General features: G+C 39.3%; 1 protein-coding gene and 1 pseudogene across 1 annotated transcript in view; one reads left to right on the top strand and one right to left on the bottom strand.

Annotated features, from left to right (window-relative positions):
- Nucleotides 1-27,135, top strand: part of NRK (Nik related kinase) — a 295,895-nt gene that overhangs the window by 108,182 nt on the left and 160,578 nt on the right. The window lies entirely within an intron of this gene.
- Nucleotides 18,942-19,038, bottom strand: LOC111766998 (U6 spliceosomal RNA; annotated as a pseudogene).

Raw genomic sequence — 27,135 nt, forward strand, 5'->3', positions numbered from 1 at the left:
TTAGCCTCCATATATTTGCAGATTTCCCCATTTCCAACCTATTATTGGTTTCCAGCTTTGTTCCATTATGATAAGAGAAGGTGCTTTTTATAATTCCAATCTCTTTAAATTTACTAAGAGTTCTTTTGTGACCCAAAATGTGATATATCCTGGGGAAAGATTCATGAGCAGTTGAGAAGAATATGTAATCTACTGTTTTGGGGTATAATGATCTGTAGATGTCTGTCAGGTCAAGCTCATTTAACATATTGTTTAAGTACTCTGTTTCCTTTTTGATCTTCTGTCTAGTTTTTCTATTAATGTGAGAGGCATTTTGAAGTTACCAACTATTATTGTAGAGATGTTTATTTCTTCTTTCAGTTGTTCCAGAGCTTGCCTCAGGAATTGTTGGGTATCCAGGTTAGGTTAATAGATATTTATGACTGTTACTTCTTCCTGGAGGATTATTCCTTTTATTAATATATAGTGACCTTCTGCATCTCTTCTCACCATTTTGCATTTAAAGTCTGGCACCAGTATAGCTACCTCTGATGTCTTTTGGTTACTATTTACATAAAATATATTTTTCCAATCTTTCACTTTCAATCTATTTGTCTATTGGGTCTAAGGTGAGTCTCTTGTAGACATCATAGGGATGTCTCATTATTTCTTATCCATTCTTCCAGCTTATGCCTTTTGATTGAGGAGTTTAATCCCTTAACACTCGAAGTTATTACTCTAGGCATTACTTACTTCAGCCATTTTGTTCTTTGGCTTTCATAGGTCATATCTTGTTTTTATTCATCTTTTTGCGTTTTTGTTACCATTTCTGACAGTCTTCACATCTACACTCTCCTCCAAGCATCTTTCTCTTCTGGTTGTACAGCTCCCTGTAGTGTTTCTTGCAGAGCTGGATTCTTGTTTATGAACTCTTTTAGCTTCTGTTGATATATGAATATATTAAGCTCACCATCATATTTGAAGAACAGTTTTGCTGGATAATGAATACTCGGCTGGTGGTTTTTCTCTTTCAATACCATAATTGTATCATACTCTGCCTTCTCACCTCCATGGTTTCTGAAAAGCAATCTGCACTAAGTCTTATTGGATGTCCCTTAATGTGATATTTCTGCCCTTGCTACTTTTAGAATTTTCTTTTTATATTTCGCATTTCACATTGTGCATACTATATTTCTTGGGGTAAGTCTATTTTGATTTATTCTGATTGGAGTATGCTGTGTTTCTTGGGCATGTATGTTCATATCTTTCATTAGAGTTGGGAAATTTTTAACCATTATTTCCTCAAATACTCTTTCTGCCCATTTTCCCTTCTTATCTCCTTCTAGAAGTCCCAAAACACATACGTTGGTGTGCTTCATGTTATCATTCAAATCCCTGATCCCCTGCTCATTTTTTCCATTCTTTTCTCTGTTATTCCCTTCATGAATTTCAATTGTTCCTCTCTGATGCTTATTCTTTCTTCCATGATTTCAAAATCTGCTGTTGTGTGCCTCTATTTTACTTGTAATCTCAATTATTGTGTCTTTCTTTCCCATAAGCTTTATTTTTCTATCCAAGATTTCAATTTTTTCTTTGTGCTCATTCATTGTCTTCTTAATGTTTTTCATTTCTTTAGCCATGTTGCCCTTCAAATCTGTGATTTGACTTAGGAGATTTGTAAGAACCTCATTGATTAGCTATTTCAAGTCCTGTGTGTCATCTGGAGTTTTGATTTGTTCCTTTGCCTCTTCCTTTACCTTGGCATGGCTTGTAATTTTTTGCTGATGCCTAGGCATCTGCACCTTTTAAAATTTTATTTTTTAAATATTTTTCATTTATTCCTCTCCCCTTCCCCCCCCCGCCCCCCCACCAGTTGTCTGCTCTTTGTGTACATCCACTGTGTGTTCTTCTGTGTCCACTTATATTCTTGTCAGCAGCACTGGGAATCTGTGTCCCTTTCCACTGTGTCATTCTGCTGGGTCAGTTCTCTCTGTGTGTGGTGCCACTACTGGGCAGGCTGTACTCTTCTCATGCTGAGCAGCTCTCCTAATGGGGCACACTCCCCATGCATGGTGCTCCCCTATGCCACTCCTGCATGGCACGGCCCTCTATGTGCACATCAGCAGGGTGTGTGAGCCAGCTCATCACCTGGCTCAGGAGGCCCTGGGTTTGAACCCTGGACATCCCATGTGACAGGCAGATGCTCCATCCATTGAACCAAATCTCCTTCCCTAAAGTTTATTTTTAAAGAAGCATTAGATCACATAAAAAATAGATTGAAAATAGGGGGATTCCCACACTCTCCTTTTCCCACACGTTTCCCCATTCACAACATCTTTCTTTAGAGTTGTACATTTGTTACAATTGATAAACACATATTAAAGCAGTGTTGCTAACTATGGTCAATAGTTTACATTATAGTTTACAGTTTGCACTGCACATTTTTATAGGTCTTGACAAAATGTATAATGGCTTGTATTCATCTTCACAGTGGCATTCAGATCAATTCTAATGTCCCCAAAATGCACCATGTTACACCTATCTTTCTCCTAACTTCCCTCAGAACCTCCGGTTGCCACTGTCTTTATATCAATGTTACAAGTTCTTCCATTACTGGAATAATATAAATCAACCATTACTCCATATTTGCATCCCCTCCTTATGTCTGTTCATTCTTCAATCTTGAGGATTTTGGGATGGTGATGACCACTCTGTTTGAGAGGGTGCTTAGATCCAATGGGGCAGATGGATGGAACTGGCTTGATTGTAGCTGTAGATATTCTGTGTATTTTGGGATGGACATTGTCCATTATCATCCTTTTGTTAGTTGTCTGGATGAACTGGAGAGTAGGTGTTGCAACTCTGCTGAGATTCAGGGCTCAAATGACATAGGAATGGACTGAAGAATTAAGTCTCTGTGACATGTATTTAATGAGTATATAGTGCTAATTCATTGTGGTTTTGATTTGCATTCCCCTAATAGCTAGTGATATTCTGCAAACTTTCATGTACGTTTTAGCCATTTGTATTTCTTATTTGAAAAGTGTCTATTCAGATCTCTTCTCCTTTTTTCAAGGGGTTGTTTTTTATTTATTTTCGAGGCATAGAATATCTTTATATATATTGAATAATAGGCACTTATCAGACAAATAGTTACCAAGTTTTTTTTCCATTGAGTAGGTTACCATTTTTTATTATTAATTTGCAAATATTTTCTCTCCCTTTATTTTTTTAAGATGTTACAGTAAAAAAATTAAGTGGTACCCATATACGCCCCACCCCCCTCACCTCACTCCTCCCATAACAACAACCTCTTTCATCATCATTGGACATTAATTGCAATTGGTGAATACATTTTGGAGCACTGCTGCATCACATGGATAATGGTTTACATTGTAGGTTACACTTTGCCCCACTCCACCCAGTGGGCCATGGCAGGACATATAGTGTCCAGCATCTGTCCCTGCAGTACCACCCAGGACAACTCCAAGTCCTGAAATGCCCCCACATCATATCTCTTCTTCCCTCTCCCTACCCTCAACAGCTACCATGTCCACTTTCTCCACATCAGTGCTACAATTTCTTCCATTACTCATCACAATAGTTCCATAGTACAATATCCATAAATCCACTCTAGTCCATACTCTATTCCTCCATCCTGTAGACCCTGGGATGGTTATGTCCACTCCACCTCTATATTAGGAGGGGTCTTAGATTCCACATGGATGATGGATGCAATTCTGCTTGCAGTTGTAGACACTCTTGGCTCCCTGTTGTGGTGGTTGGCCTTCTTCATCTCCCTGTTAGCTGGCCAGGGTAAGTCCAATAAACCAGAGGGTAGGACTTGCAAGCCTGCTGATGCTCTGGGCCTGGTTGTCACATGGACAGTCCAGAGATTCAGGTGTCCTGAGTATACACCCACCCCAGTGCCAATCACCGGTCCAGTAAAAGTAGCAGAAGAGGCACGTGTAGAAAGGTCAAATCTGAGTCCAAATCCATCACACTCAGGAACACAAAGTCAAAGTAGGGCCAACTGATATGGCTCTGAACTCCAGAGCCATCTGCCATGACCATAGAGCCTGTGGGTCTCTGTAGCCCTCAGGAGAACCAGTACATGTATATACTTTAGCTGTCTCTGGGACCCGGCTGAGGCGTGCATAAGCACGACCCTTCTGATGACCTCCTGACTCTTTTTTGGAGACTCATAGCCATATAAACTCATTTGTTCTTTCCATTTCCCCTTTTCATTCAAGGTCAAAAAGCAGTTTTTAGCTCCTGATATTAAATCGAGGCTATATATTCTGCTGGTCTTAGTTGAACCTTTTATTCAATGTCTCTTTCTAGTTACAGCATCAGGTGGTGTTTGGTAGTAATCCCTTGGTGCCAGGGAGGCTCATCCCTGGGAGCCATGTCCCACACTGGGGGGGAAGGTAATGCATTTACTTACTGAACTTGGCTTAATGAGTGGCAACATTTGAGCAATATGGAGGCTCTTAGGAGATAACTCTTAGGCATTCTGCAGCTCTAGACCTATTTCATATTTCAGGCACACAGGCTAATAAGCATAGTCATCAGTATCAAGAGCTCATTATTGGACCATTCTTCTTTATTGGTCTTTGCCAATGCACTTGGGGAATTGTTGCCGTTCCACTGGGGAATGTGATAGAGCTCCCTTGGCCAGGAACTCAGCACTCCCTGTGTTGTCATTTTTAACTGTAACTACTATGAAAATATCCAAACGTTTTTATGTACCCTGGATACATGCCCTGGAGAACGCCCTCCCAACAATGTGCCCCCCCATCAATAACACTCCACACCAGTGTTCCTCTCCTGCCATATTTGAACCTCTCTGTGTTCCAAAACTTCTTTAAAAATGAAGCCAAATATATTGCCAAGTTCCATTAATAGTAAAATGAATATAGTGATGGGTTTAAAGATTAGAAATAGAACATATACTAATTTAGAAAAACTAAAATGAAGTAAAAATAAACTGGGGTATTAGAAAATGAAAAATACAGTAAAGCTTTGTTTATGATATTTGGCCTTTCATCCCTGCAATAGGTGTTGTCCTGTATGTCCAGTGGCAAGGCAATTTCTTTCATTTCTTCAGTGTCTACAACCTTTCCTTTGTTTTTCCTCTAATTCTTAATTTCATCTTCACAAAAGTTTAAGATCACAGTAATTTACATATACAATATAGGGGACTCCCATATATCCAACATCAAACCCATTTCCCCCTTCCCCAGCAATGATCTTTTTACCTGTTCATGTTATATTTTTTGCAGCTGATGTACAGATTTTGAAACATAGTGTTCAAACATGGTTCCATTTTGGTTTACATTATGGTTTATATTCTAGACCGTGTGATATTTCGCAAATTTTTATTTTTTTATAAAAAATATAAAAGGTATAGATTTATACCTTTGTGGTGTATTTTAACATGTCCTATATCCATCATTGCATGGTTTTGTGGAACACTTCCATTGCCCCCCAGTTATCCTGGTTCTATCTATTCTATACCTCTCTCCCCCTCCTCTCAGGGCCCACAGTGACAACCAATCTTCATTACTTGAAGGACCAGATTCACTATACTTGCAAGAATGCTGAGGGCTTGACATACTAGACTACCCTAACCCATTGGGAGCCACAAATTCTCTCAAGAGACACAAATCCCTCTCTCTGAGAACAGCAGTCCTCCCCAGGTTGTGGGTGCACCTTCACACTCATTTTATGGGTCTCCACCCAATGATATACCACACTATGACAAAATGAGCACTAACACATTCCCTAGAAGCCTGCTGCTGTGCAAGATCCCCCCTCCTTAAACATCTTAAACAGGTAATCCTTACTTACTATATTTTCTATAGAGCTTTCTCAACATTATAGTGTCAACGACACACCTGACAAACTCCCATGTTCAAATATTCCCCGCAGCTCTCCCCCCAATTTCATGGGCCATCTGACCCATCCTCCCAACAGTCTTACTTGCATAAGAGTGGGTATATGCCCAGTAGTGGAAATGCTGGGTCATATGGCAAATCTATAGCTAGTTTTTTGAGAAACTGACAAACCGTCCTCCAGAATGGCTGTATCCTTCTGCATTCCCACCAGCAATGGGTGAGTGTTCCCATCCCTCCACATCCTCTCCAGCACTTTTAGTCTTCTGTTTTTTCCACTGCTGCCAATATTAAGGGAATAAGATGGTATCTCATTGAAGTTTTGATTTGCATTTCCCTAATAGCTAATGATTTTGAGCATTTTTAAATGTGTTTTTTAGTCATTTGTATTTCTTCTTTGGAGAAGTGTCTGTACAAATCTCTTGCCCATTTTTAAAATGGGTTGTTTTTTTTATTTTCAAGATAGAGGAGTTATTTATGTATGCAGGATATTAGTCTCCTATCAGATATATGGTTATCAAATATTTTCTCCCATTGGGTAGGCTGTCTTTTCACTTTCTTGACATAAACCTTTGAGGCACAAAAAGTCTTTAATTTTGAGGAAGTCCCATTTATTTATTTGTTCTTTTGCTGCTCGTCCTTTGAGTATGAAAGTCATGAAGCCATTTCAGATTACAAGGTCCTGTAGATGCTTCCCTCCATTGTTTCCCAAGGTCTTTCTGGTCTTTGCTCTTATATTTAGGTTTTTTGGCCATCTTGAGTTGATTTTTGTATAAGGTGTGAGATAGTAAACCTCTTTCTTTGCATATGGATATTCAGTTCTCCAGGCACCATTTGTTGAAGAGGTCATTCTCTCCCAGTTAGAAGTTTTGGTGGCCTTGCCAAATATCATATGACTATATAGATGAGGATCAATATCAGAATTCTCATTTTGGTTCCATCGGTCAGTGTGTCTATCCTTGTGCTAATACTATGCTGTTTTCACAACTCTAGCTTTGTAGTATATTTTCAAATCAGGTACTGTAATTCCTCCAATTTCTTTTTTTTTCAATATGTCTTTGGCTATTCAGGGCCTCTTTCCTTAACAAATAAATTTCATAGTTTTTCTAGTTCATTAAAAAATGCTGTGTTGATTTTTATTGAGATTGCATTAAATTGTAGATCAATTTTGGTAGATTTGATATCTTAATAATATTTAGTCTTCCTATCCATGAACAGGGAATATTCTTCCATTTATTGAGGTCTTATTTTATTTCCTTGAACAATGTTGTTTAGGTTTTCTGTGTATGAGTCTTTTATATCTTTAGTTAAATTTATTCCTAGGTATCTGATTTTTTAAATTACTATTGTAAATGGTATTTGTTTCTAGATTTCCTCCTCAGATTGCTCGTTATTGGTGTACAGAAATGCTACTCATTTTTGCACATTAATCTTATAACCTGCAACTTTACTGAACTCATTTATAAGTTCTAGAAGCTTTCCTATAGACTTCTCAGGGCTTTCTGTGTATAGGATCATGTCACTGGCAAATAGTGAAATTTTGACTTCTTCCTTTCCAATTTGGATGCCTTTTGTATATATTTCTTACCTCAGTGCTCCAGCAAGTACTTCTAAAACAATGTTAAATAGGAGGGGTAATAGTGGGCATCCTTGTCTTGTTCCTGATCTTAGAGGTAAAGATTTTAGGATTTCACCTTGTAAATCATGTTAACTGTGAGTTTTTCATATATACCCTTTGTCATGTTCAGAAAGTTTCTGTCTATTCCGATTTTTTGCAGTGTTTTTATCAAGAAAGTGTGTTGTATTTTGTCAAAAGCTTTTTCTGCATCTTTAGATATGATCATGTGATTTTCCCCCTTCAGTCTCTTTATGTGGTGGATTACATTAATTTATTTTCTTACATTGAACCATCCTTGCATACCAGGAATGAATCCCACTTGGTCATGGTGTATAACTCATTTAATGTGTTGTCTAATACAATTAGCAAATATTTTGTTGAGGATTTTCTCATCTAGATTCATTATAAAGATTGGTCTGTAATTTTCCTTTCTTGTGATGTCTTTGTTTGGATTGGTATTAGGGTAATGTTGGCATCATAGAATGAGTTAGGCAATGTTCCTTCAGTTTAGATTTTTTGGAAGAGTGTAAGCAAGATTAGTTTAGTTCTTTCTGGAATGTTTGGTAGAATTCATCTGTGAAACCATCTGGCCCAGGGCTCTTCATATTTGGACGTATTTTTGTTTGTTTGTTTGTTTTTATTATCCCCCCCCCCCTTTGTGGCTTTTTGCTTGCTGTCTCCTCTCAGTGTCCATTCACCATGTGTTCTTCTGTGTGTCTGTGTTTATTTTTATTTATCCCCCCCCACCTTGTGGCTTGCTTGTTGTTTTTGCTCTCTGTGTCCATTCGCTGTGTACTCTTCTGTGTTTTACTTGTCTCTCTCTTTTTTTTTGGTCATCAACTTGCTGAGTCAGCTCTCCATGGTGACTGTTGGCCGGCAGCACTCCACAGGACTTGCTAGCCAGGCAGCACTCCCTGGCACTTGCAGGCCGGGTGCAATCTGTGGCGCTTGTGGTCCGGATGGCACTCCACGATCCTTGCAGGCTGCTGGCTCTCCATGTCATGTGGGCAGCCTGCCTTCACAAGGAGGCCGTGGGAGGTGAACCCAGGGCCTCCCGTATGGTAGACAAGAACCCAGATGATTGAGCCACAGCCACTTCCCATTGGACATTTTTTTTTCTCTTAAATCTATTTTATTTATTTTTTATTGATTTTGTAAAATATTACATTAAAAAAAATATGAGGTCCCATTCGACCCCACCACCCCCACCGCACCCCCCCCCCCCCCAGCAACACTCACTCCCATCATTATGACACATCCATTGCATTTGGTAAGTACATCTCTGGATATCTCTGCACCTCATGGTCATTGGTCCACATCATGGCCCACACTCTCCCCCAGCCATCCAGTGAGCCCTGGGAGGATTAACAATGTCCGGTGATTGCCCCTGAAGCACCATCCAGTGCAACTCCAAGTCCCAAAGGCGCCTCCACATCTCATCTCTTCCTGCCATTCCCCATACCCATCAGCCACCATGTCCATTTTTTCCACTCCAATGCCACCTTTTCTCTGAGGTCCTTGGATTGGTTGTGTCCGTTGCACCTCTATGTCAAGAGGAGGCTCAAATTCCACATGGTTACTGGATGCATTCCTCCTGCTTTCAGTTGTAGGCACTCTAGGCTCCATGGTGTGGTGGTTGTCCTTCTTCAACTCCATCTTAGCTGAGTGAGGTGAGTCCAATAAATCAGATTGTAGGAGCTGGAGTCTGTTGAGGCTCAGGGCCTGGTTATCATATTGTCAGTAAAAAGATTCAATCCCCTAAATATATCTGAAACCCCAATACCAACTACAGTTCCAGTAAAGTAGCATGATAGTCTTATGAAAAGAGATCCCCTCTGGGTCCAGTTTCACCACGCAGAAACACCAGCTCCAAAGAAGGGCCATCTGTCATGGCAATGAACCCTATCTGCCATTGGACATTTTTAATGACTGATTCTATCTCTTGTAGTTGGTTTGTTGAGATCATCAATTTCTTCTTTCATCAATGTAGGCTGCTTATGTGTTTCTAGGAATTTATCCACTTCCTCTAAATTTTCCTTTTTGTTGGAATATAGTTTTTCAAAATATCCTCTTATGATAGTCCTTATTTCTGTGGGGTCAGTGGTGATATTCACTTTCTCATTTCTTATTTTGTATGTTTGCGTCTTCTTTCTTTTTTTCTTTCTTAGTCTACCTAACAATTTGTCAATTTTCTTTATCTTCTCAAAGAACCAGCTCATTGTTTTCTTTATTTTATTTAATTCTGCTCTGATCTTTGTTATTTCCTTCTTTCTACTTCCTTTGAGTTCAGTTTGGTTTTTTTATTTTATTTTTTTAGTAATTCCTCCAATTGTGCAGTCAGGTCTTCAATTTTAGCTCTTTCTTCTGTTTTGATGTATTAATTTATGACTATGAATTTCCCCTCAGTACAGCTTTTGCTGCATGCATCCATAAGTTTTGATATGTTTTGTTATTATTTTTATTAGTTTCAAGGTAGTTAGTGATTTCTTTTGAGACTTCCTCCTTGACCCACTGTTTTTCTAAGAGTGTGTTGTTTAACTTCCATATCTTGGTGACAAATCTGTGTCTCTGGCCCTTGCAGATTTCCAGCTTCATTCCACTGTGGTCAGAGAAATTATTTTTCATAATTTCAGTCTTTCTGAATTCTTTGACACTTTCTTTGTGGCCTAGCATATGGTCAATCTTGGAGAATGATCCATGTGCACTTGAGAAGAATGTATATCCTGCTGTATTTGAGTGTAATGTTCTGAATATGTCTATTAGGTTCAGATCCTCTAATATATTGTTCAAAGTCTTTGTTTCCTTATTGATTCTCTTTTGAGATGTTCTGTCCAATGGTGATAGTGGTGTATTAAAGGCCCCCATTATAATTGTAGAGGCATCCATTCCTTCACTTATTTTTTCCAATGTTTGCCTCACATATTTGGAGTCTTCCTTGTTAGGGGCATAAATGTTTATGATTGTTCTTTCTTCTTGAAAGATTACGCCTTTCACTAATATGTAGTGCCCATCTTTGTCTGTCACAATTGTTTTGCATTTAAAGTCTATTTTGTCTGATGTTAATATAGCTACTCCTGCCTGTTTTTGGTTATTGTTTGCCTGTAAGATTGTTTTCCAGCAATTCACTTTCAATCTCCTTATATCCCTGGGTCTAAGATGTGTTTCTTATAGGCAGCATATAGATGAGTCATATTTCCTTATCCAGTCTTCCAGTCTGAATCTCTTGACAGGTGAGTTTAATCCATTTACATTCAGTGTTATTAATTTCAAGGAATTACTTATATTTAGCCATATTTTCTTTGGATTTGTGTTTGTCATATTTTGTTTGACTTTTCCTCTTTTTGTCTTTTTAGTTGCTCTTACACTTTCCTCCAACTCTGTCTCTCCTGTTTTATTCTTTCCTCCTGCAGAACTCCCTTTAGTATTTCTTGAAGGGCAGGTTTCTTGTTGGCATACTCTCTTAGTTTTTGTTTATCTGTGACTATTTTGAACTCTCCCTCATTTTTGAATGCTAGCTTTGCTGGATAGAGTACTCTTGGTTGGAATTTTTTGTTTAGTTCCTTGAGTCTGTCATACCACTGCTGTCTTGTCTCCATGGTTTCAAATTAGAAATCAGCACTTAATTTTATGGCACCTCCTTTGTATGTCATGGTTCTCTTTTCTTTTGCTGCTTTTAGTATTTTCTCTTTGTCTTGAGAATTGGATAACTTGGCAAGTATAGGTCTTGGGGTAGGCCTGTTGGAGTTTACGCTGTTTGGAGGGTGTTGTGCTTGCCAGACTTGTATATCCATCTCCCTCAGTAGATTTAGGAAGTTTTCAACCATTATTTCCTCCAATACCCCTTCTGTCCCCTTTCCCTTCTCTTCTCCTTCTGAGATGCCTATAATACATATGTCTGTGCATTTTGCATTGTCATTCAGGTCCCTAAGTCCTTGCAGGATTTTTTCTATCTTTTTATCTATCAATTCTACTATCTGATTGATTTCAGATATACTGTCTTCCACATCACTAATTCTTTCCTCTGCCTCTTCATATCTGCTGTTATTTGCTGATAGTGTATTTTTAATTTCCTGAATTGTGCTGTTCATCAGCATCATATCCATGATCTATTTGTGCATGATTACAATTTCTTCTGTATGCTCTCCAAGTGTTTTCTTAATATCATTAGTCTCTTCCTTCCCTTCATTAAATTTTTCCATGCTGTATGTTTTGAGAGCTTTGATCAGTTTTTCAATGTTCTGCTTCTCTTCTTGTTTTTTAGTTTGTTCATTGGATTGGGGCATGTTATCCTGATTATTGATTTGATTTGTAGTTTTTTGTTGCTGTCTTATCATCATTTTACCTTGATGGGTTTATTCAGTTGATTAGCTTCTTCATCTACTCTTGGGGTTTAATTAGTTGTTATTTTTGTGTCTGTGTTAAGTCTTCTCTTTGTCACTTTGTTCTTCTTATTCTATTTCCATGTTATTGACTAAGTTCCCTTGAAGGAAAATATTAGGGCCAGAGAAAGCAAAATGGGTAGGAAAAGGAAAAGGTTAATAGTAGTAATGATAGTAAATGTTAGCAGAAGAACCATGTGAGATCTAGAGAACGGACATTAAACTCATGTAAGCTGTGTAGACTTATATCAGTAAGAAAAGTGGAGTGCCTATAATGCAGTAGTAATCTGTACATAGGGAAGAATACAGTATGAATTAAAAGGCCAGTGTGGTCAGGAGAGAGGGAAAGAGAAAAGAATGAACAATAATATAATGAGTGAATAAAAGACAGAAAACAGTACAGAGGTATTAGAAATAAAAAGGTAGAAATATTGAAGGTTAAACAAAGAGAGATGGATAGTAAGAGATACAATATACAATGGAGAATAGAAAACTGTGAAGGAAAGTGGATAGCATTGGTAGCCGAAATCAGTACACACAGGAAAGAGGAAATTGAGGATGAGGAAACACAGCAAATAAGAAATGCTTCCTGCAGCACCTAATATAAAAGAAGAAAAAAGAAGTGAAAAAAAGGGGAGGGGGAAGCAAGCAAGGTAATGAAAAAAAGAAAAGAAAGAAGAAAAAAGGACTGTGGGATATAGAGGAAGGAAAAACAAGAAAACAAACCAACCAAAAAGACCAGACAAGGCTTCAAGCAAGGTTTCCTCTTTGTAGTTAAATAAAATGCTTAGGAGTCTGACCTTCCCCCTTTCTCCCTTCCTCACTTCCCTCTCTTCCAGGGCAGCAGAAAAGGTTTATGAGGGGTCTGGTAGGAGATTCAATTGGTTGCCTGGTGAACCAACTCACCACAGAAAGTAATTAGCCTTAATTTCTTGAGAGAGGGCACACATACCTTGCCAGGAACCCTACGTATGCTATTGGAAGCCTGCAAATCATGCCCTATTGTCCCTTTCCCTTAGGTGTGCTACAGGAGGGCTAGTTAATTTTCTGACTCCACCTTCTCCCAAACCAATTTTCCTATCACAGCGTATTTAGGTACATCAGGTTTTCTCAGCACATTCTCCTCTCCTTTCTTCCTAGGCTCTCCCCAAGTCAACTGGTATGCTCCTCTAAGCTAAAAAAAAAAGGGATGGGGACCAGAAAATTGAACCTGTACTTGGCAGTCCCCTCTGCACCTCCCTCCAAAACCCTCCCACTCCCAGAGTTAGTTTAAGAATGGAGGGCTAGGGGAATCCAGGATTTTAGGAAGTGCTGGATTCAGGAAACAAAAGCCTGGGATATTGCTGACTCGGGGTATTTGGGTCTGTGGAATGTGGGTTACAGCATTTCAGGGAACACGGATCATGTATTTGGCAAACATGGGGCTTAGAAACGCTGCTGCACAACCAACAGTTTTCATGGAACACTGCATCCCTCAGTTCTAAGGGGAAGGGTTTTTCCTTCCCATAACTTCTGACTTCAGTGTTAGATACCCGCAATTTTACCTTTAGCAAGCACTACTTTTGTCACAGTCTCTCCAAATGTACGTCCAGACACCTCCTGATTTGTAGGTTCCCAAAGCAACCTGCTCCAGCAAGTTTCCAACCCCACTCAGCTGGTCATTTGCAGGAGAGATTATGTAGGTTTACTCACTCAGATGCCATCTTGTCCTGCCTCCTCATGTAAGCATGTAGAGCTCTAAATTTTCCTTTCAGCACTGCCTTCACTGCATGCTATAAGTTTTGTTATGCTGTAATTTCATTCTTATTTGCCTCAAGATATTTCCAAACTTTGCTTCTGATTTCCTCTTTAAACTTTTGTTTGTTTAAGAGTATTTGCTTAATTTCCACATATTAGTGAATTTTCCCTTTTTCCTTCTGTTATTGATTCCTAGTTTCATTACATTTTGGTTGAAAAATATATATTGTATGATATCAATATTTTTTAGTTTATTGAGACTTGTTTAGCAATCCAATATATGATCTTTCCTGGAGAATGATCCATGTGCTCTTGAGGAATGTGTATTCTGTTTATGTTGAGTGCAGTGTTCTACATATGTTTTTTAGGTCTAGTTGATTTAGTAGATTGCTCATGTCTTATCCTTCTTTACTGATCTTCTGACTGGATGTTCTATCCATTATTGAGAGTGTGATATTAAAGTCTCCTACTATTAATGAAGAACACTGTTTGCCCTCTCAAATCTGTCAGTTTTTGCTTCATATAATTTGGGGCTCTGCTGTTAGGAGCATAAATGTTTATAATTGTTACATCTTCCTATTGAATTTTCACTTTTATCAGAATATAATGACTATCCTTGTCCCTTGTAGCTGTTTTTGACTTAAAATCTATATTATCAGATGTAAGTATAGCCACCCCAGCTCTCCTTTTTATTTGCAATTTTATTTATTATACAAATGCTACAAATAGTTAACAAGATTATAACAGCAATATCAATAACTTTGCTTGGTTCATGATTACACTCTTCTCTTATTTTTCTTCAATCCCCAATCTTGAGGGATTTGGGACAATGGTCACTGACTGCTTTAGGCTGAGAAGAGATGTATAGTTATGGAGCAGAGGAATGGAATTGTTTTGCTTGCAGTTGAAGATGGTCCTTGTTTTTGGGATGGGGCTGGTTCATCAACACTTTTTTTCAGTTGTTCAGGGCAATCTTGAAGAACTCGAGAGTAGGAGATGGCCACATATTGGTTTGGTTTCAGGGCTCAAATGGAATAGGAATGATCCAAATGTGAAGGCAGGGAGAGTGAAAAAGAAGTGTAATACGGGGGCATTTTCAGGACTTGGACTTGTCCTGAATGATGTTACAGGGACATTCCATATCCTGCCATAACCTACCGAATGGATTGGGAAACAGTGTAAACTACAATATAAACTATAATCCAGGTTGTGTAGCAGTGTTCCAAAATGTGTTCATCAATTGCCATGATGTACCACCCTAATGAAAGAAATTTTTGATGTGGGAAAAGTGGTGGGTGTGGGAAATGGGGCATATGGATATCCCCTATATTTTTTAATGTAACATTTTTGTGTGATCTATGTGTCTTTTAAAAATAAATAAGAAATAACACACTGAAAGTACTAGGGAGGAGTGTGAACTACAGGGTAAACTATTATCTATGTAGGGCAGTAGTGCCCCAAAATGTATTCAACAAGTGTGACGAGTGTGCTACAATGATGGGGGAGGTTGTTGGTGTGGAAGGAGTGGGGTGGTATGGTGGGGGTTATACAGGAATCTCTTATATTTTTAATGTGGCTTTTTTTTGTGATGTATATATATTCCAAAATATATAATTTACAAAAATGATGTGGTGGAGGGTGGGGAGTGAGTTATATGGGAAACTCTTATGTTTTTTGTTTTTTTCTTGTTTTTTAATGTAAACTTCCTTGTGATTTATTAACTTTAATTTAAAAAATACAAGCAATAAATAAATAAGAATGCATATTGTAAATTAAGAAATAAAAATAAAGAAATGTACTTAAAAGATAAATTGGAAATTATAAATTCAAGTAAAAGAAGAAGAATCCTGATTAGGGGATTTATACATGAGTAACTATGTTATATTGGGGAAAATAACATTTCATTTATTCCCAAATAGGGCCCACTGAGGAGGTTTTGATTTCATGAGGCCATGACAATTGCCTATGGTGTCTGAACATATCAAGGGTCCTCAGGAACACTTTTGTTTGAGGCTTCATTTACTGTGGCAGTTTGTGAAGTCTGGCTGAGACTTGTATAAGCATAACCTCTTTGGAAAAATGTCTGTTCAAATCTTTTGCCCATTTTTAATTGGGTTCTTTGTCTTTTGTTGTTGAGTTGTAAGATTTCTTTATATATGCTGGATATTAGATCCTTATCAGGTAAGTGGTTTCTAAATATTTTCTCTCATTATGGAGGCTGCCTTTTCATTTACTTTACAAACTCCTTTTTAAGCACAAAGAATTTTAATTTTGAGGAGGTTTTATTTATTTAATTTTTCTTTCATTGCTCATGCTTTGACAATAAAGATGATGAAACCATTACCTATCACAAGATTTTGAACATGCGTTCCTACATTTCTCCTAGGAGTATTATGGTACAGGCTCTTATATTTAGGTCTTTCATCTATCTGGAGTTAATTTTTGTACAGGATGTGAGATAGGGTACTCCATCATTCTTTTGTATATGGATATCCAGTGCTTCTAGCACCATTTGTTGAAGAGACTATTTTATCCCAGTTGAGTGGACTTGCCATCCTTGCCAAATAAGAGTTGGCCATAGATGTGTGGGTCTATTTTTGAACTCTCAATTTGAGAATATCAGTCAGTGTGTGTATCCTGCAGCAATACCATGCTGTTTTGAACCCTGTATGCTTTAAAATCAGGTAGTGTGATTCCGCCAACTTCATTCTTCCTTTTTAAGATATTTTCAGATATTCAGGGCCCCTAAAACTTCCAAATAAATTTGATAATTGACTTTTCCAATTCTGAAAAAAAAAAAAAAGAGCTATTGGAATTTTTATTCGGGTTGCACTGAATTTATAAATCAATTTGAGTAAATTTGACATCTTGATGAAGTTTGGTCTCTTTAACCAGGAACATGGAATGTCATTCCATTTATTTAGGTCTTCTTTGGTTTCTTCTAGCAATGTTGGGTAGATTTCCATGTTAAGTCCTTTCCATCCTTAGTTAAATTTCTTCCTAGCTATTTGAATCTTTGAGTTGCTATTTTAAATTGATTTTTTTCTTGCTGCCCGCCTCTGATTGCTCATTACTACTGTATTGAAACACTACTGATTTTTGAGTGTTGTTCTTATATCATGTCACTGCTAAACTAATTTATTAGCTCTAGTAGTTTTTTTTTTTTTAAAGATTTATTTATTTATTTATTTAATTTCCCCCCCCCCCCTGGTTGTCTGTTCTTGGTGTCTATTTGCTGCGTCTTGTTTCTTTGTCCGCTTCTGTTGTCGTCAGCCGCACGGGAAGTGTGGGTGGCGCCATTCCTGGGCAGGCTGCTCTTTCTTTTCACGCTGGGCGGCTTTCCTCACTGCACTTCCTTTCCAATTTGGATGCCTTTTTTTATTTTTCTTGCCTAACAGCTCTAGCAAGAACCTCTAACATAGTGTTGAATAAAACTGGTTACAATGGGCATCTTTGTCAAGTTCCAGATCTTACAGCAGGGGTTCTTAACATTTTTTGTTCCACAGACCCCATGCCAATCAGGTGAAAAATCATGGACACCTTACAAAGTCCACACTATGTTGTGTATTATTTAATAAATATATCACACCCACACCAACATGCCCCTACAGGAAAAATGTTCTTTTTAAATTTCAATTCAAGCTCATGCACCTCTTCTTAAGAACCCCTGCCTTGGACAGAAAGCTTTCAATTTTTCAGCATTGATCATGATATTAACTGTGGGTATTTCATATATGTCCTTTATCATCTTGAGGAAGTTTCTTCTATTCCTAACTTTCTAAGTGGTTTTATTAAGAAATTAAGCTGGAATTTGTCAATTGACTTTTCACATCAATAGAGATAATCAAGTGATTTTTCTTCTTTGATTTGTTAATGTGTTGTATTATATTAATTAATTTTCTCGTGTTGAACTACCTTTGCATACCTGTTATAAAACCCATTGGGTGTGATTTGTTTAATGAGTTGTTGGATTCTAGTTGAATGTACTTTCTTGAGGATTTTTGCATCTGAAATAATCAGAAAGATTGGTTTCTAATATTCTTTACTTGGTGTATCTTTATCTGGCTTTGGTGCTATGGTGATGTTTCCTTCATAGAAAGAGTTAGGGAGTGGTGCCTCCTCTTCAAATTTTTTGAAGAGTTTGAGCAGGATTGTTATTATTTACTTTTGGAATGATTGGTAGAATTCATCTGTAAAGCCTACTGGTCCTGGATTTTCCCTCCTTGGTAGGTTTTTGATGATTGATACAATTGTCTTACTTGTAATTCATCTGTTGAAGTCTTCTATTACTTCTAAAGTGATTGTAGTTTGTTCGTGTATTTCTAGGAATTTGTTGGCATACAGTTGTTCATAGTATACTCTTATGATCCTTTTATTTAAGTGAGTTCAGTGATGATGTCTCCTATCTTGTTTCTGGTTTATTTATTTTCATTGTCTCTCTTTTTCCTTTGTTAGTCTAAATAAGGATTTGTCAATTTTATTAATCTCCTCAAAAACCAGATTTTGGGTTTGCTGATTCTCTATTATTTATTATTCTTAACTTCATTTATTTCTGCTCTGATATTTGCTATGTCTTTCCTTCTGATTGCTTTCACATTAGTTTGCTGTTCTTTTCCTCATTCTTCCAAGTGTACATTAAGTCATTGCTTTTAGTTCTGACTTCTTTTGTAATATAGGCATTTAGGGCTATTAATTTCCCTCTCATCACTGCTTTCATGGCATCCTGTGAGTATTGAAATCTTGTGTTCTCATTATCATTCTGCTTGAAATATTTACTGATTTCTCTTGCAATTTCTTTGACCCATTGATTGTTTAAGATTGTATTGTTTAACTTCTATTTATTTATGGAATTTCCAGTTCTCCACCCACCCATTATTGATTTCCGGCTTCTTCCCATTGTGGTCACAAAGATGTTTTGTATAAATTCAAATTTTCTAAATTCACTGAGACTTGTTCTATGACCTACCATGTGGTTATCCTGGAGAATGGTTCGTAATTTCTACAAATAGTTCATAAGCTCCCAAACAAGAGGGAGTAGAGTTCTGTATATGTCTGGGATGCAGATTTCTGTATATGTCTGTCAGGTCTATTTCATTTATCATATTATTCAAGATCTCTGTTTCCTTATTGATCCTCTGTCTAGATGTTCTATCTGTTTCTGAGAGTGGTGTATTGAAGCCCCCATTATTATTTAAAGGCATCTGTTTCTCCCCTCAAATTTTCCAGTGTTTGCCTCATATATTTTGAGACACCCTGTATAGGTACATAAATAAATATTTATGATTGCTCTTTTCTCTTGGTATATGTCTCTTTAATTATTACATAATGTCCAAAAATATTTAAGGTATCAGAAATGTGCATATCATCTTTGTGCAAGGGCCATGGTAATTTTCACTGCATCATTCCAATTTTGATATATGTGCTGCACCCCCAGATCTCTTTTGGTTACTGTTGACCTGGTATTTTTTTTTTTTCATCCTTTCACCAAGACTCAACTTGTATCTTTGGCTAGTAGGTAAGTCTCTTCCCGACAGCAGGTAGTTGGGCCATGATTTTCATCCATTCTACCATCTCTTTTGACTGGAGAGGTTAAAACAGTTACATTTGAAGTTACTACTTACCATATAGGTCAATCTTCTGCCAATTCGCTGTTTATGTTTTGTAAGTCTTTTTTTTAATTGCTCCCTTTTTATTTTTTTCTCTCTTTTTTGTTCTTATTTTTTTAATATTACATTCAAAAAATATGAGGTCCCCATATAACCCCCACCTCCCTCACCCCACTCCTCCCCCCATAACCACAATCTCCTCCATCATCATGAGACATTCATTGCATTTGGTGAATACATCTCTGAGCACCACTGCACTTCACGGTCAATGGTCCACATCATAGCCCACACTCTCCCAATTCCACCCAGTGGGCCAAGGGAGGACATACAATGTCTGGCAGCTGTCCCTGCAGCATGACCCAGGACAACTCCAAGTCCTGAAAATGCCCCCTCATCTCATCTCTTCCTCCATTTCCCTACCCCCAGCAGCCACCATGGCCATTTTCTCCACACCAATGCCACATTTTCTTAGATTACTAATCACAATAGTTCATGAATAGAATACCAGTAAGTTCACTCTAATCCATACTCTATTCCTCCATCCTGTGGACCTTGGATTGGTTGTGTCCACTCCACATCTATGTCAAGAGGGGACTTAGATTCCACATGGATGCTGGATACAATCCTCCTGCTTTCATTTGTAGGCACTCTTGGCTCCCTGATGCGGTGGTTGACCTTCTTCAACTCCATGTTAGCTGAGTGGGGTAAGTCCAGTAAACCGGAGTGTGGGAGTTGCAAGTCTTTTGAGGCTTAGGGCCTGGGTATCACATGGTCAGTCCAGAGATTCAGGTCCCCTGGGTATACATTAAACCCCAGCAACAGCTACAGTCCTAGTAAAAGTAAAAGAAGAGACTTGTGGACAAAGATCACATCTAAGTCCAGCTCCATTGCACAGAAACACAAACTCCAAAGTGGGGACAACTGAGATGGCACTGACCTCCATCTGCCATGACCATAGAACCTGCAGGTCTCTGTAGCCCTCAGGAGAACCACTACCTGGGGTTGTATCTACTTTGTCTGTCTCTGGGACTCTGCTCAGGTGTGCATAAGGGCAACCACTCTGATAAAATCCTAGCTCTTTTGGAGACGCATAGCCTTATAGACTCATTTGTCCTTTCCATTTCCCCCTTTTCTTCAGGTCAAAAAGCATTTTTTAATTTATTTGTCTTTATTTATTTTTTTAATATTACATTAAAAAAATATGAGGTCCCCATATACCCCCCACCCCCCTCACCCTACTTCTCCCCCTATAACAACAATCTCCTCCATCATCGTGAGACATTCATTGCATTTGGTGAATACATCCCAGAGTACCGCTGCAACTCATGGTCAATGGTACACATTATAGTCCACACTCAACCAGGTTCCACCCAGTGGGCCACGGGAGGACATACAATGTCCGGTAACTGTCCCTACAGCATCATCCAGGACAACTCCAAGTCCTGAAAATGCCTCCACATCTGATCTCCCCTCCCATTCCCTAAGCCCAGCAGCCACCATGGCCACTTTCTCCACACCAATGCCACATTTTCTTTGATTGCTAATCACAATATTTCATGAATAGACTATCACTAAGTCCACTCATCCATACTCTATTTCTCCATCCTGTGGACCTTGGAATGGTTGTGTCCACTCCACATCTGTGTCAAGAGGGGGCTTAGATTCCACATGGATGCTGGATGCAATCCTGCTTTCAGTTGTAGGCACTCTTTGCTCCATGGTGAGATGGTTGACCTTCTTCAACTCCATGTTAGCTGAGTGGGGTAAGTCCAATAAACCAGAGTGTAGGAGCTGAAGTCTGTTGAGGCTCAGGGGCTGGCCATCACATGGTCAGTCCAGAGATTCAGGACCCAGCACCAACTACAATTCTGATAAAAGTAACAGGAGAGGCTTGTGAATAAATATCACATCTGAGTCCAGCTCCATCACACAGAAACACAAACTCCAAAGTAGGGCTGACTGATATGGCACTGAACTCTATCTGCCATGACCATAGAACCTGTTGGTCTCTGTTGCCCTAAGAAGAACCAGTACCTGGGGTTTTATCTACTTTATCTGTCTCTGGAAATCTGCTGAGGTGTGTGTAAGGGGAACATCTCTGATAACCTCCGGCTCTTTTTGGAAACTCATAGCCATATAAACGCATTTGTCCTTTCCATTTCCCCCTTGATTCAGGTCAAAAAGCATTTTTAAATCCTGGTGTTATATGTAGATTGAGATATTCTGCTGGTTCGAGTTGACCCTTTTATTCAAGGTCATTTTCTAGGTACATCATCATCCGGTACTTGGTAGTAATCCCTCAGTGCCAGGGAGACTCATCCCCGGAAGTCATGTCCCACGCTGGGGTGAAGGCAATGCATTTACATGCTGAGTTTGGCTTCGAGACTGGCCACATCTGAGCAACACAGAGGCTCTCAGGAGGTAACTCTTAGGCACCCTGCAGCTCTAAGCCTTGTTCTTATTTCAGGTGCACAGGCTCACAAGCATAGTCATTAGTATCAGAGTCTCATTGTTGGACCTTCATTCTTTTCTGGTCTTTGCCGTTGCACATGGGGGATTGTTGCTGTTCCTTTTTTTTTTTTTTTGCTTTATTCAATTTTTTAATATTAATTTCAAAAAATATGAGGTCCCCATATACCCCCCACACCCTCACCCCATTACTCCCCCCATAGGAACATTCTCCTCCATCATCATGAGACATTCATTGCATTTGGTGAATACATCTCTGAGCATCCCTGCACCTCATGGTCAATGGTCCACATCAAAGCCCACACTCTCCCATTTTCAATCCAGTGGGCCATAGGAGGACCTACAATGTCCAGTAATTGTCCCTGCAGCACCACCCAGGACAACTCCAAGTACCAAAAACACCCGCACATCTCATCTCTTCCTCCCATTCCCCAACCCCAGCAGCCACCATGGCCACTTTCCCCACACCAATGCCATATTTTCTTTGATTACTAATCACAATAGTTCATGAATAGAGTATCAGTAAGTCTACTCTAATCCATACTCTATTTCTCCATCCTGTGGACCTTGGAATGGTTGTGTCCACTCCACATCTATATCAAGAGGGGCTTAGATTCCACATGGATGCTGGATGCAATCCTCCTGCTTTCAGTTGTAGGCAATCTTGGCTTCATGATGTGGTATTTGACCTTCTTCAACTCCATGTTAGCTGAGTGGGGTAAGTTCAATAAACCAGAGTGTAGGAGCTGAAGTCTGTTGAGGCTCAGGAACTGGCTATCATATGGTCAGTTCAGAGACTCAGATCCCGTGGGTATATATTAAACCACAACACCAACTACAATTCTGATACAGTAACAGGAAAGGCTTGGGAAAAGAGATCACATCTGAGTCCAGCTCCATCACACAGAAACACCAACTCCAAAGAAGGGCCAACAGACATGGCACTGAACTCCATGTGCCTTGACCATTGAACCTGTGGCTCTCTGTAGCCCTCAGAAGAACCAATACCTGGCGTCGTATCTTCTTTATTTGTCTCTGGGACTCTGCTCAGGTGTGCATAAGGGCAACCCCTCTGATAACCTCCTGGCTCTTTTTTAGAGATTCATAGCCTTATAAACTCATTTGTGCTTTCCATTTCCCCTTTGATTTAGGTTAAAAAGCATTTTTAACTCCTGTTATTATATGTAGACAGAGATATTCTGCTGGTCCAAGTTGAATCTTTTATTCAAGGTCATTTTCTAGTTACATCATCAGCTCGTACTTGGGAATGATCCCTCGGTGCCAGGGAGGTCATTCCCAGGAGTCATGTCCTGTGTTGGGGGGGAAGGCAATGAATTTACATGCTGAGTTTAGCTTCGAGACTGGCTACATTTGAGCAACACGGAGGCTCTCAGGAGGTAACTCTTAGGCACACTGCTGCTCTAGACCTTTTTCTTATTTCAGGTGCACAGGCTCACAAGCATAGTCATTAGTATCAGGGGCTCATTGTTGGACCTTCATTCTTTTTTGGTCTTTGCCTTTGCACTTGGGAGATTGTTGCTGTTCCTTTAGGGATTGTGATAGAACTCTCCTGGCTAGGAACTCAGCACTCCCTCAGTTGTTGTTTTTAATTGTAAGCACTATGAAAATATCCTAACATTTTTATGTACCCTGGATATATGCCCTGGAGAAATCCCTGCCAAACATGTGTCCCCTGTCAATAACGTGCCACACCAGTATTCCTCCGCTGCCATTGTTGAACCTCTCTGTGATCTAAAACTTCCTGAAAAGTGAAGCCCAATATATTGCCAGGTTCCCTTATTAGTAAAATGAAATATAGCGATGAGTTTAAAGGTTATACATAGAATATATTTTAATTTGGAAAAATTGTACATCCTATCATTTTATTTTCTTTTTTCTAATTATTAAGCTTATCTTCACAAGAATTTTATTTTCCTTATTTTTAAAGATGTATTTATTTATCTATTTATTTCTCTCCCCTTCCCCCCCCCCCACCAAACCGGTTGTCTGTGTCTATTGTGTCTATTTGCTGTGTCTTCTTTGTCCACTTCTGTTGTTGTCAGTGGCATGGGAATCTGTGTTCCTTTTTGTTGCATCATCTTGTTGTGTTCGCTCCCCATGTGTGCAGCACAATTCTTGGGCAGGCTGCACTTTCTTTCGCTCTGGGCAGCTCTCCTTACAGGGTGCACTCCTTGTGCATGGGGCTCACCTATGTGGGGGACACCCCTGCGTGGCACGGCACTCCTTGCGTGCATTAGCGCTGTGCATGGGCCAGCTCCATATGGGTCAAGGAGGCCCGGGGTTTGAACCGCATACCTCCCATGTGGTAGACAGATGCCCTACTCACTGGGCCAAGTCCTCTGCCCCCCATAAGAATTTTAGATCACAGTAGTTCATATATACAATATACAGTACTCCCACATATCCAACATAAAACTTTTCCCTTCCACAGAAATAATCTTTTTACATACATACTATGTTTGCTGAAACTGATGTACAGATATTGAGACAATAGCTTTCAAACAAGGAAACATTTGTGTTTACATTGTGTTTTATATTTTAAACTATACCATTTTCTAAATTTTCAGTTATCTTATGTTTAAATTATGATTTACATTTTAGCCTATCAGCCCCTATATATTTTTGGTGTAATTTTACATGTCTTATATCCATCCTTGTGTAAACTTGTGGAACACTTCTATTGCCCACACAGTTACATTGGTTCCGCCTATTCAATACCACATTTCCCCTCCCCTTAGGGCCCATAGTGACAGTCAATCTTCATTGCTTGAAGGGCCATGTTCAGAGATACTTGCAGCACTGTTGAGGGCTTGACATGCTCAACTGCCCTAATGCATTGGGAGCCTCCATTTCTCTTGAGAGATACAATTCTCTAAATTTGAGGGCATCTGTCCTCCCCAGGATGTGAGTAAACCTTCACTCTCATCATATGGATCTCTATCAAATGATGCAGCCCACTTTGACAAAATGAGCATTCAAATATTCCCTAAGAACCTGTCCTGCATCAGATTATCCCCTTTAAGCCTCTTAAACAGGTAACCTTTCTTATTATATTTTTGAAAAAATTTTCTCAGCTTTATACTCTCAACGAAATACCTGACAATCTCCTATGTTCGTATGTTGCCCTACCCTCCCACCAATTTCTTGGGCACTATTACCCATCTTCCCATCCCTAGCCCCCCTCAAGCCCACAAAGCCCCACCCAAAGGTAACCCTATGCCCCCATTTTATCTTTTCCTTGTACAAATACTTACCTCCAGCTTAACATAGATTTCACCCATGTAGGAGTCAGCTTGCATCCTTCCTCTACCCCCCAATTTCCTTTAAGCCTATCATCCAGTCTCTAGTTCTCTGAGGCAGCTTGGATTACTTATTTCATATCATTGAGGTCATGTTGTATTTGTCCTTCAATGCCCGGGTTGCTTCACTCAACTTAAGCTTCTCAAGATTCATCCATGTTATCACATGTGTTTGTACTGTATTTGTTCTTATAGCTGAGTAGTATTCCATTGTACGTATATACCACATTTTATTTATCCATTCATCAGTTGATGGTCATTTGGGTTGATTCCAACTTTTGGCAATAGTGAACAATGCTGCTATGAACATTGTTGTGCATGTATTGGTTTGTGTCCTTGTTTTCAGTTCTACTGGATATATACCTGTTGGCCTCCGCTGCGGCACTGCAGGCGGGTCACTGCAGGCGAGTCGCTGCCGGGGATCGGGCCTACGCCACGGCCTGACCGGGGCGGCAGCGGGCGGCTCAAGGCTTGGTGGGGACGCGCGGTTTGATGGAGGAAAAACCACGGAGACGAGGTCTATGCGCAGGTCTGATTTTATTTGGGAAGTACATGGGGTTTTATAGTGTCATGGAGGCGGGGAGGTTGTGGGAGGGGCATGTCCGCGGGGCAGCTGAGGATTGGCTGCAGAGGCAAGGGCGGACCTGCGGTTTATGACGTAAGCCATTGATGGCAGAGGGGGTTGTTTCCGAGGTTGTGCCGGGGCGGATACGGGATGAGGGCGGTTGAAATGAGGCGGGGAGAACAGTGATCGGCTGGGAGGGGGAAGATAACAGTGGCTGGGAGGAGGGGCAGAGGGAGGAAGCAGCACAAACTGCTGCTGAGAAGGGCCATAATACAGGGAGGTTACGAGGAACAGGCGGGCAAAGTGTAAGGAAGCGAAAGGCAGGGTGGGAGCAGGGGACATATACCCATAAGTGGAATTGCTGAGTCATATGGCAAATCTATGGCTAGTTTTTTGAGAAACCACCAAACTGTCCTCCAAAATGGCTGGACGCTTCTGCTTTCCCACCAGCAGTGGATGAGTGTTCCCATTCCTTCACATCCTCTCCAGCATTTGTGGTCTTCTGTTTTTTTTTAATTGCTGCCAATGTTATGGGATTAAGATAGTATCTCATTGTAGTTTTGATTTGCATTTCCCTGATAGCTAGAGATTTGGAGCATTTTTTCATGTGCTTTTTAGCCATTTGTATTTCTTCTTTGGAGAAGTGTCTGTTTAAATCTTTTTTCCCATTTTTTAAATGAGTTGCTTATCTTTTTATTTTCAAGATACAGGAATTCTTTATATATGCAGGTTATAAGTCTCCTATCAGATATATGGTTACCAAATATTTTCTCCCATTATGTAGGCTCTCTTTTCACTTTCTTCACAAACTCCTTTGAGGTGCAGAAGGCGTTAATTTTGAGGAAGTTCCATTTATCTGTTTGTTCTTTTGCTGCTCATGCTTTTGGTGTGAAGTTCATGAAGCCATTTCCTATTGCATGGTCTTGTAGATGCTTCTCTACACTGCTTCTCAAAGTCTTTATCGTCTTTACTCTTATATTTAGGTCTTTAATCCATCTTGAGTTGATTTTTGTATAAGGTGTGAGTTGGTAATCCTCTTTCCTCCTTTTGCATATGGATATCCAGTTCTCCAGGCACCATTTGTTGAATAGGCCTTTCTCTCCCAGTTGAGAGGGCTTGGTGGCTTTATCAAATATTATATGACTATATATATGAGGATCTATATCAGAGCTCTCAGGTTGGTTCCATTGGTCTGTGTGTCTCTCCTTGTGCCAATACCATGCTGTTTTCACTACTGTAGCTTTGTAGTATGTTTTGAAGTCAGGTAGTGTGATTCCTCCAATTTCGTTTTTCTTTTTCAATATGTCTTTGGCTATTCAGAGACTCTTTACTGTCCAAATAAATTTCATAGCTATTTTTTCTAGTTACTTAAAGAAGGCTGTGTTGATTTTTATTGGGATTGCATTGAATGTGTAGATCAGTTTTGGTAGGATAGACATCTTAATAATATTTAGTCTTCTTATCCATGAACAGGGAATATTCTTCCATTTATTTAGGTCTTCTTTGATTTCCTTTAACAGGCTTGTGTAGTTCTCTGTGTATAAGTTTTTTCCATCTTTAGTTAA

The sequence above is a fragment of the Dasypus novemcinctus genome, chromosome X (genome assembly GCF_030445035.2).
Source record: "Dasypus novemcinctus isolate mDasNov1 chromosome X, mDasNov1.1.hap2, whole genome shotgun sequence".
NCBI lineage: Eukaryota > Metazoa > Chordata > Mammalia > Cingulata > Dasypodidae > Dasypus > Dasypus novemcinctus.